The following is a 13,855-nucleotide window of genomic DNA, read 5'->3' on the forward strand; positions in this document are numbered from 1 at the left end:
CATCGTCGAGAGTTTTGGCTGGTCTTGTATGAAATGCATTCTTTACAACAATATAGACGATACTATTGTTTTAAATAGCGGGCAAATATCCATTATATCGGAGATTTCATCACTTTGTAGATCTGAGTAAGCCCGACTTCCTAAGTTCGACACCAACTTCGAAAAAAAGATGACGCTATACATTTGTCAAATTGCGAATAAATATTTTCCGATATATATTGAAGATTTCGCAACCTTAAAGATCTGGCTAAGCTCGACTTACGTATCATTCACGAACCAAAAATTAATTTTAAGCGACTGATAAAGAAAACTCTGTTTTAGAAACGTAACGCTGAAGGATCGCAGAGTCACTCAGTCTCAGGTCTCCAATCCAGTTCGGGGTCTGTAGGCCTACAAGCACAGTGACTCCCTCCGCGGAATTACGAACGATGTGTGGCGATACTTTCCCATTATTACATATCTTGGTTCAAATTAGTATGGTTTGATTTCAGTGTGGGAAAAGTAATACTCGATGTCAGAAATATCGCTGTCCGAACTCTCCAGAGTCGTCTTACGAACGCGCTAAACTGTTCACAGTACTCCTCCAGCTGCAAGCTACAATCGTCTGTATCGCCGATGACGTCACGCACGCTTCTCCCATGAGCCCTTTCGCGCCCATGGGATTCCGAGCTCATTTCCATAAATGTCGTCTACTTCAACTTCTCTTTTCGTCGCGCCGTAGTCGTCAGCGCGTGCAATTATGTTGCAATTTGAGCTGCATTTTATTCAAGGGTGATTTTGGAAGGGATAAACGGTCAATGTCGCTGGACTTAGGTTTCCCTTTAAAGTTATTTGCCATCTCGTAAGCTGTTTGCAATATGTGATTAGAGATAGCGATTAAGCAGAGTGTACAGGGAAGAGATCTGCCTTATACACTTCACTCATACAGATAATCGTTCGCCTTGAACTTCTTTGAACATAGTACCCTAATTTTAACAGAATAGGACCTATGAATATACTACAAGCCATATGTTAGTTCTAATAAATAAAAGTAGGAACAAAGTCCGATGTCATGAAATGATAATACTGTTGTCAAGGTTTACTTGAGACTGAGTTTGTGCCGCTTCACTGTACAATACCTTGGCATAAAGTAGTACCAGCCAAGCTATTGGTATCTGAAGTTGTTGACTAAGCGTCATGTAATGTCTGATTATACCGGATATAACTATTTTAGATTGCATATTATCAGTGCAGAAAGAGCCAAAAAAAGTGCACAGTTTTTTAGATGCAAGCGTCCCGTCATGGAAATTATGAATTTGTGTTCAATAATGTGTAATTTCCATTTTTGGTCAGTTTGCGTGTTTCTTTGACTCGTCGTTGTCAAAGTTATGTCAGATGATAATGAACACATGATATCACTGACTTTCTATAATGATTTGAATACTCTTACCCATGAAGATTGTGAGTATCACTTTTGTTTGAGTTGTAGCTTTATCACTGCCATGGTAGATGAAGAAAGACAAAATATTTGTTGTTGTTTCTATGTAGACTTGTAAACTGCAATTTACAGTCAGTTTTCAAAACAAATAAACCACTGGAACACCACCTTGTAAAATATATCTCATTACAGTTTGTAACAATGTAACTTTTCATGTAACACCATCTGTAATATTGTTGCAATTTATTGAATTGTGTTTGTCACAATGTATTTAGAATGTGTTTTACCATGGTTCTAAATTGGTAGCAGTTAATTTCTTTTCAAGTAGCAGTGGAAACAACACAGGCCAAGAAATATGTTTGCAAAAGATCTGTGCTGAGATACATCTGATTATACAGAAATGAATCATATCACTGAAATGGCTCAGATTTGACAGGAGAGCTGTCAACAGTGAAAACACAACTTACTCCGTCACCCGAGTTGGTAATGCAAGGACTCGGGTTTCAAGTACCATGCAAGTTAATGCAGTCTTCCCCTAATGTGTTTCAGTCAATAAATAACTCATTCTTTCTTTTGGATTTTGTTTGTTTGTTGTGTTTGTTTGTTTATGTGATTTCTGATCAGATCGGGGTTTTCCAATTTTGACAGGGGCGGAATAGATGAATTCTGCCTGCTCCCGCCATAATAGACAGAAAGAGTCATATAGCATCATGCCAAGGTCATGTTGGTGGTGAAATCGTGGCCTCATCTACTGAACTGCTGAGTTCCTTATTTGCGTTTTCAATTTTACTTTGATGGAAAGACACTTTCTCCGAATCAAACTTTCCATTGTACTGAACATGAGCAATAATAACAATCTGTTGGTCAATTTTAAGTTCAGAAGCATGCCACTTTTGTGCAAGTGATCTCAGAGCCTTACACTCAGCCAATAGGTCTTCTGGCATTCAGTATAGGGTTTCTGCACAATAGTTTTCTGTTTGGCAGGAGCATCCAAATCCTGCAGATTTTTCAATGTATAAGTGTAAACTTCGGTCAGGTCATTTATCCCATGAATCGACTACAAATGATTAAGTGTACTTGAAAGGGAGTGTTTAAGATTCAATAAATGAATGCTCTTGATGTTACGCTGTTCTATTCCCTGCAGTGTTTCAGCCAGGTGACACTGTGTCCCACTGTCGTTTATTTTGGGGGACATTTTGGGGACAACATACGGCAGTTGTCAATCAAATTTTATATTATTTTGTGACAAATAAGTTTCACACAAAAAAGGTAAAATTATCGAGACCGCGTCACTATGCTTGAATTTCAGGCAAGTATACTGTGTCTGCCGCCAATCAGAGCTCAGATGGACTACAAGTACAAGGAAGTTATGATATCAAGTGCAGAGTTCTAATTACTTTCAATCGTACGTAAGCCTCAAAATAATCATGCAAAACAAAGGTAATTGCCAGTTACATAAATAACTTTCAGACTACACCAAACACAATTTATTCATGAGTGCGCCCAGGGTGACCCGTAGTACACGAGAATGCAGGACTTAACAGATTCTGTTTTGGGCACATTGTTGCAAGGGCGCGTCCTGGCTGCAACACTGCCCTGGTAATGCTTGTCGGAAGCAGACGAGTGATCATGGACGAGAAATGGACAGCAGAATGATCAGATGGCATTTTGTTGTCAATTATGAAAATTCCCAGCCAAGGTCTAGAGTATCACTGTTCTGGTTTGTACTCCTGAGTTCATGTTTAGTTAGACTGAGAAATTGAATAAGATCATTAAATTGACAAGCATCATTGTCAGTAGCATCATGCAGATGCAAATGATGGGTATGCCAGATTGCTCATCATGGAGGAATAAAATGACGGATTGAGAAACACTGCACGCCAGACTAGCCCAAGAATCACACTAAAACCGGAGGACAGAACAAACATCCGGGTAATTTATTTACAAAACTGCACCTCATGAGGGCGCTATACACATAAATTGGTATCTACTACAATGAGTTTTCACAGCTGTTGGAATGAGATTGCAAAGAATGGATATTCTAACACCCCCACTTCATCTCATTTCTTGTGAAAAATTTATGTGAAATGAAAAATATGCATATTTTTAACAGAAAATCTGTATTCTCCATTGATGTCATAAGTAACATTTACAGACCTCAGATGGGTTTGGCCTCAAATCCCCCCCCCCCCCCCTAAACGAAAGTTCAGAAGTGCGAAAATCCAACCCAGCCTCATTCTGTATCATACTTACACACAATTAGTAATTACATGGTTATGAATATACGGTGTTTTCAATCGGTTCGAACCCGTAACATACATTATCCATGATGTCACCTTGTGGAGAACCATCAGACAGAAATACTCGGCCAAATCCACTACTGGTACACCCCAAACAGTATGCATGATATTTTGCGATACAATAACACATGGAGCAAGATGTTGATATGAAAACATGTAGTGCGATTTTTGCACAAAGTAATTGAAATACAGCCAAACCCCCTCCCCCCCCTAAATGCAAAAGTTACGTTTGCTGTGCGCGTGTTTTAATTCTCCACCGCCCCTAAATCCAAAAGATAAGATTACAAATATTAAACATTCAGTATGATCTACAGCAAACAAATAATGTAACAATTCCACATTGGCAATTTAAACACTATATCTTAATGTATGTGCATGACTTTATTTTCTTGCAACAGTGATAGCACCACATCACAATCACATGACAGTCAAAAAGTATTTTGAAAACTGAACTATTTCTCAGATTGTAAAAGATTTCACAGGCAAGTTGATCTGAACGTCATCATCTTTTGCAGTTGAGATTTAATTTCTGTTAAGATCCTTCAAAGATCCACAGATCCATTCACATTACAATTCTGATATCAACTTATTCAAACACATCAGTAGAAACTCTACAGTCACCTTGCCTTCACTGAATTCAGATGAAATGATCATTTCTTGGCTGGGACTTACCCATAATATATTACAACTTAAACTCAAGCAGTCATAGATTAATTATCATCAAATTAACTGTATTGAATTCTAAAATGTACATCGACCACACAAGTGTTTGACTTTTTAAAAGCATTAACAAGCATCCCAGTATATTCAGAATATATGTTACATTGCACTCACTGCTCACATTTGACTGTTTTCTCTGATAAAATGAAGTGCAATATGTTTTTCATTTCTACAGAACAATTTTATCAATGTAGGTGAAAAATGGTTGAAAGTTCTTTGTGCCGGTAACATGATGTATTTGATGTGTCTTGGCACCTCCAAGAATACCAAACGGAATTATTTTGTCATAGGACCATGGAAAGTCATAACCCATGTGACTCTCTGTCAACAAACCAACAAATATTGGAATGAAGACAGTACGTGTCAGGGGATGGCTTCCAATCACCTTCAAGGCAAAGTTTGCTGTTAGTACAATAGCCACTCTTTCCACAATATGCAAATTATTAGTGACACGGCTATGCAGGCCATGATGGTTGTGATGTCTGGCGTGGATATTGTCATACAGCCATCGGTGTTTATGAAGTGCAAAATGCATAAAGAATATTAAAAAATCATAGATTATGAAAGACAAGACGAGGTGCAAAACCATTGTTGTGACATTCGGAGGATCATGTGGCAGTATACGTTCAGTTTGAATCCATGATTTCCGGACTTCTACAAGATCATCTTCAGTGATCCCTGCATATTTTTTAACCATGAATGTATCCATTGTGGCAAGAGGTGCTACATATATCAGAGTTTCTAGGATATACATTGATGGCGTTGGTAAGGGAATTCTCTCCTTGGGTTCTGTCTTATACTGGTTAAAAACACCAGAGTAGTCTAGAATGATTGGTATCCAAAGAAATAAAGTGTAGAAACCTACAACAAAGATAGTTTCAAAATACGACAAACGATAGAATGGATTATCATATAAAATAGCCCAAAGATAATCCACATTTTCCTGCATTGTATCTATGTTGTAGGAAAATAAAAATGCTGACACCATACAGAGTAGACGCAATATCAACACTGTCCTTGTCCATTCTGACTTTTTGCTGGTATACATATTACAACTTGATATCGATATTCACAGCCCTGTAGTTAACGCTCTCCAATGAACTCTGGATTGTATCTTTGTTAATGCCTGTTGGAACAAAAGAATAAATGAAGTATATTTTATCATCATCTGTTGCTGAATTAAATGGAGAGGGGTTGTAGAAACTGTGCATTTGTGACTTTCTTGTTTACAAAGAATGTATTTCACGCACGATTCTAGAAGCATCATGTCAACATAAAGAAGTAAAATTGTAAATTAGGGACTGTTCAGAATTTACTTCGGGGGGAGGGGCAATGGATTTTCTATTTTCCTGGTGATATTTTTGCATGTCCCCCTGGTAAATTATGGAGAAATTCTATGGCCCCCTCACATTTCATTGGTTTTTCCCATGGTTCCCCCCCCCCCCCCCCCCGTAACATGCATGCTTACAAACTAAGACACATACAGTCTTACAAGTTTATCACACTTTGAAGGAACAATAATATCTTGATAAACATAAATTACCAAAAACAAAAAATTTGAAAGGAGAAAAAGTGCAAACTATAAGCATATCCATGCACAACCTGAATTCAAGTCAAGAAATGTGTCAGGGAAAGATCTCACAGAGGAGTCAGAATTGGACAGCAATGATTTTGATGACAGTGAATTTGAAACTTCTGTCATTGGAGTCATTGAGAGTGATGATGCTATGGTGGTAGTGAATATGATAGCGAAAGTAAAGTAAGTCTTTATTGAAATCGTATCCCAGTTGGGATCTTGATCAATAAAGTACAATAAAGGTTTGCAAAAACAACAATGAAAGTATATATAATATATATATAAAATAGAATATCTATACATGAGGTCCAACATATCAAAGGTTCATAAAGTATTTACTTTGCCTTTTTCATTTTTGTCTTGTCTGAGTTTAAAACATGTATGTATGTATTTTCCCAATTCACATAGTGATGCTTTATCTGTCATAGCGAAAGAGTGACAGTGACACCGACAAAATCCCACAAAACCCACTTGGACACTTTACTTTGAAAAGTGGCAGAGTTGCCAGTCGTTTTGTTTGGAATTAAGGTAGTATACATCTCGCAATTAGAGACAGAATTTAAATTATCTCAAAAAGTAAATTGGAAACACCCATTTTTCTGGCCATTTTTTTTCATCCTCATCCTTCCAGCTACAATAAATGTGATCTCTAGAAAATGACCATATTCTTGGTATTGGGTAGTCCCCCACCTTTAAAGGGACATTTGCTGTTAAAGGATTTGGCATTTGTTCAAGTTTTATTCTGATGTATCAAACAATTATTCCTTTCAATCCCTACATAGAACACCCAATACTGTATTTAGCAACATACACTAGTACATACCTATGTTAATGACCATGGTTATAGTTGACCAATGAAGTTCTAATGTTGGACTTTGATTCAAGTCTCTTTTCACACAATAACATTCTGACTGTTCACTGTATGGTCTGTGAGGACATGCTAAATACTCGACATTTTATGACACTTGAGGAGAACAAGATACTGCAGTAGATGCATAAAAGAAACCACTGTGAATATTACCAAATTCTGTAGGTAAAGGAGTAAAGTACACTTGTGAAGTTTATCTCTCACCCAGGGAGCTAATATGGTCCTCTTTTTTATAGATCAGGACTCCTTGGCAAATATTAAATTGATGTGTTTGTTTTCCTTAGTCTCCCCTAAAAGATTGTGATATTTTTGTCGAGTCCCCCCTAATTTTTCTTTTGGGAAATCGTTGGTCCCCACTGAAAATCCTAACCCCCCCCCAACCTAATTCTGAACACTCCCTAATGAGCCCATTATGACATAATCGCCAAAGTGACATAATCGCCAAAGTACCTGAGAGACAGTGTCTACATTGGTTTTATAGGTCCCATACAACCTTTGAGCGCATTTCAGACCCCCTCTCTTTTAAGTTCCATTGATCACTTGTCCTGGCAGCGCTTCAGTTTACATTTCATCAATCTTTTTGTTTTAAACTAACTGTTCAATGCCAAATTGCTGATAAACATTTTCAATCTTCAACAAGATAACTATTGATCACTGAGCTTGATAAAAGTTTGGAAAAAAGTTAAGCTCACTATGTGACAGGTATGTTATCAACACTTTTGCAGAGGTGTTCTCCCGCTGTACAGTTTTGGTACAAGGGGGCACTGTTAAATCTGCATTCTCGTAATGAAGATATGCGACCACACACTTAGGCTGCATTCACAAATAACGATTAGGGGGGCTGGAGGAATCATGATTGAAATCTTTTTCACCCCCCCCCCCCCCCCCCCCCCCACAAACCCCCCCCCCCCCCCCCCCCCCCCCCCACTTCCCCCCCCCCCCCCCCCCCAACTATCACAAGCCCGCAAATTTGTAAAGGATGTGCATGCAGAAAAAAAAACACGTATTGCAGCGTTCTGCTCGCAGGTGTTCAACACTACCTGCTATTAGCACTTTGTAAAGTCATAGTCCCAAGGCAAGTTCTTAAATTGATTCATTTTTAAACGCATCAGTGAACTTTTTGGATTTATCAATCTAAGCTGATTTGAGTTAATCCAACTCTGGCCAGGTCAATTGCTCCTGCCGAAGAGCACACAAAATGACGATCATGAGAGAGTAGGCAAATTGTGAATTCTGGCTAATTGCCATATTTTAAAAAACTGAGCACAGTGACCTACCAAAAATTTGTTTCAAAAGTACAAGACATATATGAATTAGATGCTACTAAAAATTGACAATACTGGAAGGTTACAATATTCCATCAAATAAATGTTTTAATCTCTGAAATGTTGGGTGTAATAATGGCAAATTTGGTTAAAAAATAAATAATTCCATTTAGTCACATATTTTTTCATTTAGTCTTTACTGTTCGAAGTTTTACTTTTGTATTATTTTTGACGAGAATTTGAAAATTTAGAAATCAAGCATGGTGACCCCATCTTTTTTCTTTAATATTTGATTATTCTCATATGCCAGAATTCAAAATTCCCGATAACTTTTCAAGTCTCCAGGTCTTCCATGTGTTGCTCTCTGGCCTGATCTTGTGTACAAGTATGTTTCACTGTCATGAGCATCATTTGACCCAAACTCTTCATCAACTACCATGTATACAGAGTCAGAGCTGCAGTATTTCTATCACTGCTCAGGTATGCAGTGACAGTGATACTGCAGTAGCCGGACAGTATCTAAGATTGACACTGCCTGTAGGCAGCAGCTGTATTAACTTTGATAATTTTGACAATATTTTTGTTCAGTTTATATGACTGCGTTCTTGTTCTACTCCCTACAGCATGTTGAACTGTCCAGTATTCAGCATGCTATCACAGCATGTGTATGTATGCCATGCATTTGTATCACTGACAAATGACTGTCAGTCTGGACTCTAATTAAATTATCACCTAATACATATTTATATATACAGGCTTTCTCGACAAACTGAATATTGTGTGTTTGAGCATGCTGTAAGGAGACAGCAAGAAACTGTAGTTGATATATTGTATAGATATATTGCAAAAATCATCAACAGTTGCAGCTTCTGCCCTGTTACTAGGCTCGTTTGTTTTTTCACAACAAATCACACGTTTAGATTTTTTCGAAAAGTGGTGACAGAGTGATTCTAGATTTTGTTAAATTATCACTAACATTACAACAATTGGATGACATAAAAATGGTATTCATTTTTCATTGAATTACCTACAAAAACTTGGAATTGGAAAATGTAAAACATAAAAGGGAACCAAAAACTTTTCAATTCCCCCCCCCCTACAGGCAGAGTAAAATTTTCAAGTCCTCCCCCTCTACTACCCCAAAAATTCTCGAATCCCCTCCCCCGAATTCCTCCAGCTCCCCCCCCCCCCAACCGTTTTTGTGAAGGGAGCCTTTTATATTTCGAACTAAAATGCTACAGCCTCAGGAACCGCGATGTTAATGAAAAAGCGGACAGGGCTGGGCAAACGCCACCAACAATCTTGCGTTGGCGGCAAGTATCTTGGTAACTAAAGATGACGGGAAAACGGAAATTCTCAATTTTCTACGTCTGTATTCTGAAGTTGCGACAAAGATATTAACAAGCTGTTGTCATAGACAGTATTAGACTATTACTGTAAATTTTAGGGACATAGGCCCTACATTTCAATACACCCAAGGGCTATCATTTCGTGATCGTTCTATCACCTTACATTATCATACTAAATTTTCTTGCAATATTTACATAGTAATTTCTTACTTGACAAAACACAGTAGATCTACTGGTAATGCCAATTCCAGACGGTGGTAGGTATTTGATTCAAAACTTCTTCAATTCTGGTTGCCATGAATTAGGTCACTTCCTTATTTCGTCAACTCTCGCATCACGTCACGAGTACCTCGGCATTCCACTGCCTGGAATAATAAATGGACACAAGCCTTAGGACACAACCAAGCAAACAACGTAAAATGTGCTATACACCAAATAACTTTTAATATGGGATTAAAAGACACGATGTTGATTGAAAGATAGATATTCAGTAGTCCGTCCTATATCGTCGAGCTCGCGAGACAGCCATCCACCGGTGCGTTACCTTCTTTCTGGTCTTGGTTTTCTATGAATTTCGCTAAATAAAAATATACAGTACGGCTGCAATCGCGTTTTTTTCTCTCATTCTACGACAGTCACACAACTAATTTTACAATAAAATGCATCTATAATATAGATGAAAGTGATCGTTCAATAATTCGAAAACACCACTTCCCAGTTTCCTCGTTTTCATGATCACTTTCTGTTCGACTGTTGTACAAATGGCGGAGACATGAGCCTAGAGCTCCATGATTTGCCCAAACTTCAATTACAACTTCAGTATACATCACCCCATGAGACAATGAATATTAACGTACCTTTCACGTTGAATAGATTCTTAAACCACTTATCTGGTGATAAATAATTTACGTTTACACGGTATGCCAAACCGATGTCGACGACAGAGTTAGCCCAGGGTATAATATATTCAATATGCAAATATTCTACCACTGTATGTACTGCCATCGTACTTGGTGTATACCAGACTCGATCAACCACTGCACTGTATATTAAAAACGAAAGCGACACACATAGTTTGACCTTTGCCATGGTAACAGGGGTATAAGTTCATGACCCTGTGCAGTACTTATACAAAAGCTCACTGATCTTATTTCAATATGTGAATTAAGTAAAGAGGAAGGCTTTTTTTGAAATCGTCCCCCAAAGTATCTGTTCTGCAAAGCCTTTCGTTTTAGGGTTGGGAAACCTGACATAAATGAACATCAAGTGCGTTCAGCTATTTTATATTTTATATATTTTAAAAAACGTTTCAGACACTTGCTATTGCCATCTGATTGGCTTATTTCCATTTTTTCCCGTTTTCCTGAATGCACTATTATCATTATGCACTATTATTATGATTATGATTATGGTTTTGACCGATGACATTTTACTTAAGTCTACATACATATCATCGAGGTTTAATTCAAAATGGTCTGATTTTGTGTATAACATTTTGAATTCTTACAGTGAAAGTAATGTATGGACTTCTGTATGTAATATCAATTCCACAGTAAGTGTTGTTGTTGATAATTTATGTAAGAGTTATCATCAGACTTGGCTCAGAAATTTGCATAATGATTCACGAAACCCGGGTTCAGGAAAAAATAAACTCAGAACATATAGAGAATTTAAAACTTCTTTTCACTTTGAAAATTATTTATTGGATATAAGAAATTTTACTTATAGAAGTGGCTTACAAAACTTCGAATCTCTGATCAAAACTTACAAATTGAATTAGGTCGGAGATCAATCCCAAAAGTCCCTGCAAATGAGAGATTTTGTAAGTATTGTAAATCTTCAGTAGAGGATGAATTCCATTATGTAATGATCTGTCCAAAATATAGCACTTACAGAGAGATGTTATTTTCCTCAATAACTATGTGCAGTCCTGGTTTCGTTGACTTAGACCAGAAAGAGAAGTTCATTTACATCTTTAGTCAGTCAGATAAATTACCCCTTGTTAAGTATATTTCAAGTAGCTTACTTTCTCCCCCAGTAGCAGCTACAACCAGTGTTTGTTAATCCTTGTATCGTTGATCTGTAAAGGTATTTTTGCCTTACCACACTTCGTTTAACTGTACGGGTATTTTTGCCTTACCACACTTCTTAAGTGTGTTGTTGCGCAATAAACATTATTATTATGTTTCGCTGATTCACCGAATGTGACTTTTTCTCTAACTCAGGTAACTATGGAATACCGCATCAATGTAGATGATTCAGTGTCTTTTGTCAGACTGGATTATATCTGGTGAATTTGTAGAAAGGACAAAATGGCAGACGAGACGAAAATGTTACGACAATATTTGCCCCCTGAACGACATTGAGATATAAACTAGACTGATTTCTGAGACCTAATGGGGCCACATATTAGGATATTCTACCTAACGCTTGGATTCAATTCATTAATTAGGCAAGGTGATAACAGTTGGCACAAAATCACTAGCCGACGTGAACGCCCATTTCTTAATCGAAATGGGTGTTGTGACATTTATCACAATGAATATATTGTTACTAAATCCATGTCAAAAATCAAAACAGGCTTCCACATTTGTGAACATGAAGACACCATTAAAGCTAGTGAGAATCGATTAGGCTAGGGGCATTCACGCACGCGCACAAAAGGTATATTTCTGTCGGGATTCTGGTTTACCGTTGAAAATGCATTTTTTTCCCAATACTAAATCATTTGGGGGGGAGAGAAAGCGAATGATTTTTTTTTTCAAATGCTTTACTTTTTATATTATTTTTTTAAAATCAATATCGCTGCAAACTTAAGCTGGTAATTTTTGCTCCGGAGATTTCGCCCGTTTTTTTACCGTCCAGCGTGTCAACCATTTAGGCCTATGTTTTTACTTTTCCTTGATCGATGTCATCAACCAAATCGCAGAACGGTGTTGTCAGACCCATTGTGTAAACAAAACGTATACCAAAAGTAAGATGTATCGCTCGAATTCACAATGATTTTTTGGTCCAAGGATAAAGAAATCGACATACCTAGAAAAAAGACAGAAAACTCAACAATAAAGAACATAAACGAAAAAGGACAAACTGAAGGAAATTATTGACTAATCGCCAACTTGAACCAAGTCTATTAAAGTTTGTCAAAGGTAATTAAAAACTTATAGATTACAAAAAATAATCGTTTGAGTCTTTGAGAAGTGACGTATGTCTAATCAGGCCATCTTGTGACATTCTACTATAAGGTCTACTAAAACTGAAAAAAAGACGTTTTTATACACCCTGTTCCTCTTATCATTTCTTTAGTGTTTCCCTTGTTTATCACTTGTCTATTGCATCTAATGTCTTATTGTCGCTTTTGAATTCTAAAATGCTATCTGAGGAATGTTTTTGCGAAAATAGGTTTTTACAGTTGTCATTTATTTTAGTCTGAATTTATAGAATAAGTTACATGGTCATGCAAAACAGTGACAGCACAAGTGTTCACACAATGATTATAGTGATATGACAGTGATAGTGGTGGTGGTGATGATGATGATGATGATGATGATGATGATGATGATGATGATAATGTTACAGAATTCCATAGGTAGTTTTACTAACTTTTGAGTCTTGTAGAAATGGCTTCATGTGAAACGACGCTTTCGGGGGTCATTATCGATGATGTCGTTGTCTTTGTCATCAGCAACTACCACCACAATCATCATTAGCATGCTCCCTGGTAGATCAGTCGATATGTCCTGCAAGGATCGTATCACGGAATGTCACTGACGATGAGAACGCGATACGTCAAACACCCAGGCAAAACCTCGAGCTACTGTACTGCAGCTCACTGCACGCGGCAACCAAACCGGCATGTGGCGGAAACATCCATGTAGTCCGTGGGCTGGAGGGGCCCACCGTGCACCCACCCCCCCTAAACCTACTACATGGGTATTTTTTTGTTCTTTGGGATCTGCTGAACTAGAAAAAAGATGTTAACATTGGATATTTTGGGATGCACTACCTGTCTGCTATATTTTGTCTGTTAAAAGTCTAACTTATATTTTTGACATGTCCCAGTGACAAATAAAATATATTTTATACAAAGCATTGACTTTTGTAATGTGTCTAGGAAAATAATTGGTAGAAGTTGAGATTAGTTTTGACGGTAATTTGCGACATAAAACTTTTGGGTAAGGGGTAAGTTTTGGTCTTATTTCATGAAAACTATAGAAGATATTGCATATTGCAACATATCATTTTAAAGAAAAGTAAATTACCTTTCTAGTGGTACCCCATTTGCCACGTAATTATGTTAAAAATAAGCTCAGCAGATGACTTACAAGAAGACAACTTTCCAAATACGTCTTATCAAAAT

The 13,855-nt window shown here is 37.4% G+C and overlaps 1 long non-coding RNA gene across 1 annotated transcript; it reads right to left on the reverse strand.

The window, feature by feature from the left end:
• Positions 1-4,057: 4,057 nt before the first annotated feature.
• On the reverse strand, positions 4,058-10,537 carry LOC139115075 (uncharacterized). The gene is made up of 3 exons (XR_011548042.1): positions 10,353-10,537; positions 9,706-9,860; positions 4,058-5,563 (listed from the first exon to the last, which is right to left on the reverse strand). It is a non-coding gene; the product is annotated as an uncharacterized lncRNA (long non-coding RNA).
• Positions 10,538-13,855: the final 3,318 nt, after the last annotated feature.

The sequence above is a fragment of the Ptychodera flava genome, chromosome 17 (assembly GCF_041260155.1).
Source record: "Ptychodera flava strain L36383 chromosome 17, AS_Pfla_20210202, whole genome shotgun sequence".
NCBI classification, from domain to species: Eukaryota; Metazoa; Hemichordata; class Enteropneusta; family Ptychoderidae; genus Ptychodera; species Ptychodera flava.